Source organism: Malaya genurostris, chromosome 2, assembly GCF_030247185.1.
Source record: "Malaya genurostris strain Urasoe2022 chromosome 2, Malgen_1.1, whole genome shotgun sequence".
Lineage (NCBI taxonomy): Eukaryota > Metazoa > Arthropoda > Insecta > Diptera > Culicidae > Malaya > Malaya genurostris.
In genome coordinates, this window is record NC_080571.1 from 197,428,772 (window position 1) to 197,435,130 (window position 6,359).

At 35.6% G+C, this 6,359-nt stretch overlaps 1 protein-coding gene across 1 annotated transcript in view; it reads left to right on the forward strand.

The window, feature by feature from the left end:
• The window catches only part of LOC131426923 (peroxisomal multifunctional enzyme type 2-like), a 49,260-nt gene that overhangs the window by 19,539 nt on the left and 23,362 nt on the right, over positions 1–6,359 (forward strand). The window lies entirely within an intron of this gene.

Genomic DNA, 6,359 nt, shown 5'->3' on the forward strand with positions numbered 1-6,359 from the left:
TCTAGTAATGGTTATAGGGGCGCGTCAATAAATTTGACTCAGACTGGGAATTTCATTCGTTATATGAAAATCTTGTAAAAATAACGTTACGAAGAGTTTTATGTTTCATAAGATTATCTTATATATTTGACATGATGTAGAATACACTTTGTAGTTATCAATGGAAATTCTAATAGTGAAAAACCATTAGAATATCATATAATGTGAAAATGAGAATTTAGCTCAGTATAGATACACAACCTGACAGAAATGAGCCTGTTTCATATATGTTCCACTGAATTCAGGACGGCGCTAGTGTACCTAAACAATGCGGGTGCCATGAATCACGAAACAAAAAGATTACAAGAGAAACCTGTACTTCATTATGTTATTCACGGTCACTGTGTATGCGTCCAGCAATATATGTAAAAAGAGCGTAATTTTCATATTGTGACTCACGCAAGAACTCCTGAATGATATCAAAATATTGCGAATTTTTATAACAGCGCTGCACAGCAACAAACTTATCAATAACACACGCCATAAATATCCAAACATGCATATTTTGTAATCTTTCTTTCTTTTAATTGACTCTGCCCAACGTCTTCTCTTTGGTCTAAAAAGATAACTATTGATAGTAATTGATAGAGTTAGAAATTAAGTGTTTTTTGAAATGTGGTGTGTGACTAAAGAGTACCTAACGTATTTAGACGCATCAATGAAAACGCAAGGAATTAGTAGCATTTGTAGGAGTATTTGGTATCATTGAATGATCTTCTAACGACTCGGATAAAGATAAGAGAACCATAGATTTAATCTTGATTTGCAAATTAGTAGTATTCTTCTTCAAAATTCAGTAGAATACCTTACTTCACGTTCATTGTTTGTTGAAATGCGATGAACTACTTTTAAACCTTCTATTGATGAAAAGAGAAAAATTATACTTATACTAAACCATAGTAACTAATCATCAAAATTATTTTATAAATGTCAAGAAAGGCTAGCAAAATATATTTTACTTATTTAAATATAAAAATTTAAACCGCAGATTGTCGAAAAACATATTCGTTATTTTCAAATGTTATTCTATTTACGACGCCATTGTGGAACCAGAGAACCAAAACTTTTACTTATACTCTCGATGTATGGGAGCTGTCATGTTGTCCACGGGTTGGTGCCAGACCTCGAATCGCTGTAAGGGGAAACTGTATCGTTGATTAACTTTGTTCAAGACTCTGAGAAACATCCCCGTTTGAAATCGAGATGTACTTTACCCCGGGTTGGCGGTTCAATACATAGGGCGTTGGTCTCACAAGCTTACAAAGTTGTCATATTAACCCGATTAATCCATTTACTCACAAATTGTTTCGACTTTTGCATGTATTTTGCTGCGGCAGCTTGGGTCATTTTGTATACTGAGATCGAATTGTAAACAATAGTCAGCTGATTAATTCTCGCATTGCATGAAGGATACTACTGCCCTCTGTGTTAAAAAAATCACACCATTCCACTTTACCGATCGCGAGTAATCGTGTCCACGCTCTTATGTAACAGCCTGTAGATATCGGTGCCAATTAGATTGTAGAATTATTCAATAATCCTCATTATTAAATCGAGAATTCTCAATTTTGATTTTTTGTAGTTTTCTAAAGAAATAAATCAAAATAAATAAGCTCAAGGTAGTAGATCCGTAGGGAAAGCAGAAATCCGTAGGTATGCGTGGGAGCGGATCATTTCGCCGAATAGGTCATTTCACCGAAAGTCGTTTCGTCAAAATGGTAATTTCGCCGAAAGGATTATTTCGACATTACCCTAATTTCGAATACTTCACATTTTTAATTTGTTTTGTTGACGCAGCCACATAACCGATACCAAGATGACTCGCCGATACAAATCCGCCAATGCGACGCCAGTTAAGTCAGAAGTGGCGGCCTATCGCATACAAACATAAAACCGCCTTGTTTACCCGGTCTACTCAAAGCTAGGTTTCTGTACTTTAAATAGATCCGAACGAGCGGTAGCTGAAGTACAATTGTAGGTCACTAAAATGAGCGTTAACGATACCATCTTTAGTTTGTCTTTATTTTAAATCAATTCCAATTACGATACTACGACAATTTCAGGATTCGGTGAAATTACCCATTCGGCGAAATGACCCTTTCGGCGAAATGGCTTTCGGCGAAACGGTTTCCGGCGAAATGGCCTTCGACGAAATGACCCTGGCCCGTATGCGCAGGCGTTGGAAATTTTCAGATAAGCTTGTCGGAAACACCAATCTGCTGTGGACTTTACGTATGACCGTTATTAAACGTTACTCAACAATATGCATCAAACACAGCAAACAAATCACCGGAGGCGCTTGTCGTAAACAAAAATCACTGTTTACTAACGGAAGCGGAACTAATAATGCTTGAACACCTTTACGATGATATGTTAGTAACTGAAGGTTCTAGCTTCCTAAATCCTAACATTAGCTTTAGATAGTGTTTTATTTATTTATTTACCTATTAATGTCATTATGATTGGTCGTATCTCGTACACAACTCGGTATTTTTTTTATAACGGTCGATAAGCCACCTGTCAACATCATCTTTGGAGAGGAACTGCAGGCGAACTATTGCAAATAGATAATTATTTGCAGCATAAGACGAAACAGAACACTTTTCTTTTTCAATTGCTGCTATGTTTAACTTTCAGTGAGTATCGAATTCTGCACAATTCCCAAGTAACAATTCGAATGCCTAATGGTTTTGATTGTAATTTATAGGAGTTTTGTAATTGATTTTTTAATCACTACCTGTTTTATGACGACTATAATAAATGTCTCTTTTGACAAGTAATATCATAGTTCTTAAAGCTTCTATAAAACTTTTTACCCAGACTAACAACTGGACTAAAAATAAAACAATGTGTACTAGAATAAAACCATGCAAACACTCTTAATATTGCTTTCAAACATTTTCTTTAAAACATTATTGTCAGTTAAATTCATTCATAAATCTAGTTTTGTGTGTGTGCGTGCTCATTGGATGGCAGTTTCACTCAGAGCAAATTTGAGGGTTCTAAAGTATATTTATGACACATTTGTTGTGGGCTATTTGATTTATTGTTTCTTGGGTTGAGCGTAATTTGCATTAAAGAAAATTTCATGGCCGCCATTATGATGTCCTATACCGTAGCATTTATTGACATCAAATATACTTCGAAATGCAAAAACGAATAAAAATGATGGGCTTTAATGATTCATTTTCAGAACGTATACACAAGTTTTAATGTTACGAAATAGTTTTATACAAAAATGACGAAGAATCACAAAAAATAATTTTTAAAAATCATGGAGATTTTCGCAAAAACTGCATTTATTTCAAGGCGATTAGTTATAATTCTTATTTTTACCCAAACATTCACGATAAAAATAAAAGCGCATGAAGTTTTTACGTTCGGAAAAAACCTCAAACTTGTAAATAAAATCTAATATATTCTTACTGGTTGCATTCAAAGCAGACATGACACACACATAGTTATGAAAAATATTATCAAAACGACAATTTATTCATAGCGGAATTCATTCCTTCCGAATAATTTAAATGTTGATCGTAAAGCTGGTTTCAAAATTTTCTTGAATTTGGAGTTTTAACACAGGTTTATGCTAATTCTTCACTTTGCTTTATAAACCTTATGAAGAATGGTCCACTTGGCAGGAACATGCTCTTATAGAGGTTTTCAGTAGGATTTCGTGGAGTTTAAAGTTTTAATGCAAGATTTATTATGTAGCATTGAAGACAGCTACAAGTATTTATTAATATTAAAATTGTTACTTGGGTTACCCTTCAATTCTGTATGAATTTTACACGAGGGTCACCTTGTTCAACATGTAGATTCCAATGGAATCATGATTTGTCAAATCATGTGATTTTCAAATACATTTGTGCGGAGTTCGATTTCGCATCTCATCCGACGCAGTCGAAAATTGCTTACTGTCGAGTCGACAGAAACAAAGACAATACAGTGGAGTGTATGAAATGGCCAAATACGAATAAATATTTCCTGCTTACATTGACAATTTCTGATATGTCATTCGACGCTTTGACATTTCGCCTGTCAGATCTCGCTACGCATACTCACGCAAGTAATATAAAACAGTGTTTTATTCGTGTTTCAAATGTGTTTCATTAATTTGAAATAAATTCGTCGAGCTGTTTTAAATCTGTTTCAAATTTGTGCTCGAAAAATATAACTAGATCTCAGCGTTGTGATTGACATGGTTTAGTCGTAGATCTAAAATAGATCAACCTATACGTAATAAAATAGCGTTGCGAACAACCTAATAACGTTACTGAGATTCAATTCAACAAGGCGTCTAACTGTATGTACATTATGTTTAAACATAAAAGAGATGGAATTGCATTCGCTTCAGTTAACAACGAGGTGCACACCGTTGAGTGTGAGAACATTAAATACAAAATCCCCCTGTACATGGTGGACACTCAGCCATCTGACACTGGTTTGTTAGCGCCAGCCATTTGAAAGTACACCGATTACGTTGAGCCCCCCGCGATTTGGGCCCCAAACACTGCGATGTTTTGATACTCATCGTGACTCTCAAATTGTGAAAATAACTCAAACTTGATGCCTCAAAACACTGTCTGCTGTATTTGAGGTAAACCGACAAGTTGCTGTGAGAGAATCAGCTGAAAAATCTGTAATTTTCGTGCAACAAACATGGTAAATCTATTGCATTACTGATTATTTATTTACAACGCAATCAACTGATTTTGAAGCTTCGATTTTGATTTCAACGAGATGACGTCGTGACAGGGGGCCGTGGACAATGCCATAGAAGAAGCACGGTGGAGTTCTTTCCATAGAAAGGGAAGTATGGCGGATTTTCCCCCGGTATCCAGAATGGGGTGCGAGTGGTACGTATGCAACTACGCAAAGCAATTCCATCTTACATTATTTGTGGTCAAGGTCGGATACACCCGTGTTAAACGCTGATTACCTATGAAAATCAACTGATTATATGTCAGTTTTGTGAACAACCTGCATATTAAGGCAAACCTTGAACTGAAACTGCGAAAAGAACATCTTCAACCAAAGACTAGGTCAACCGTTCAACAACAGAAACTAGTGAGCGTAGTACTCCTGCTTCACCATCAAACCAACCAGCAACTGTAATTAATGTACAACAAGGCGCGTCTACAGCAACTAGTAACGAGTCCAAGACTGCGAATAGCAAGGAAAACGAAAAGAAGACGGGAACCAATAACAATACCACCGATGCGGCAATAAATGATGAGACTAGCCACGAACAAAGTGCCCCTCAATCATCGCAGGATGGAAATGGTAACTCCTCTCCCCCTAGAAAAAGGGTGACAACGAGATCCAATACGAAAAAAATTTTACTTGAAAAATCAGCTAAATATCAAAAATACATTCGTGCTGAACTTATTTCCACTTAAAAACGATGTGTTCAACATATGTAAGACGATTCATTGGGCAGCGTTAAGCGGAACAGAAACAAAACTTGCACGTGAAATCGGGAAATAAATCCCTTTGTTTTTTATTTGATGAGAAACATCACATTGAATTGAAATGCTATTTACACATGAATCGATCGTATCTATTTTTGTCAGTTTACACGAAGCCATTCGACTCTATTGACGAATCGAGCCAACTCTCCTTCGATTACTACGCTAGGCAATGATGATAATTTTCAGTTAGCTTGAAGATCTGAATTTGAATTTGAAAAAAAATGCAAACAAAACATGTAAAATGGAATAACAAATTCGTAGAAGTGAGATTGGCTGTTGTTAACGAATCAGTGATTTACTTGGTTTTAATGGTTGGATTTTTAAAATAATATTTTTCGTCCGCAAAATGTTAAAACACATGGAATATGTAAAAAAAACATCACAATCACGGTAGTTCATAAATATGATGATTTCCCAGGAGGTCTCAATTAAAATGTTGGAGTCTTCATTACTATGTTGTTGCAACTTTTATTAGAAAAAGCTGAAGCTGAAACTAAATATTTTCTCCAATGTTGGATGTTGGGAAATACCAGGTTTATTCGCATTTTGTGCTGAGTAACGATTGGATTTTATTTGATTGACATGGGGTCGTGATATCGACATGTTGTGCACTGCGAAATAAGCACATCATCAGTACAATGTCTCATGCTTGTTGATACACCTGAAAAAAAAACTCAAAAAAAACGCAGTCTACCTGTAATCCAGATTTAGAAAAACCATGTAACTTGATACCCGCATGCAAACCAAAAAGCTTTGAACCATAAGAGTATCTAGAACAGTTAGAAATGGTCAGATACAATGTGGGAATTTGTCTAAAATTGCTCTTCTTGCATAAAGATATCAACA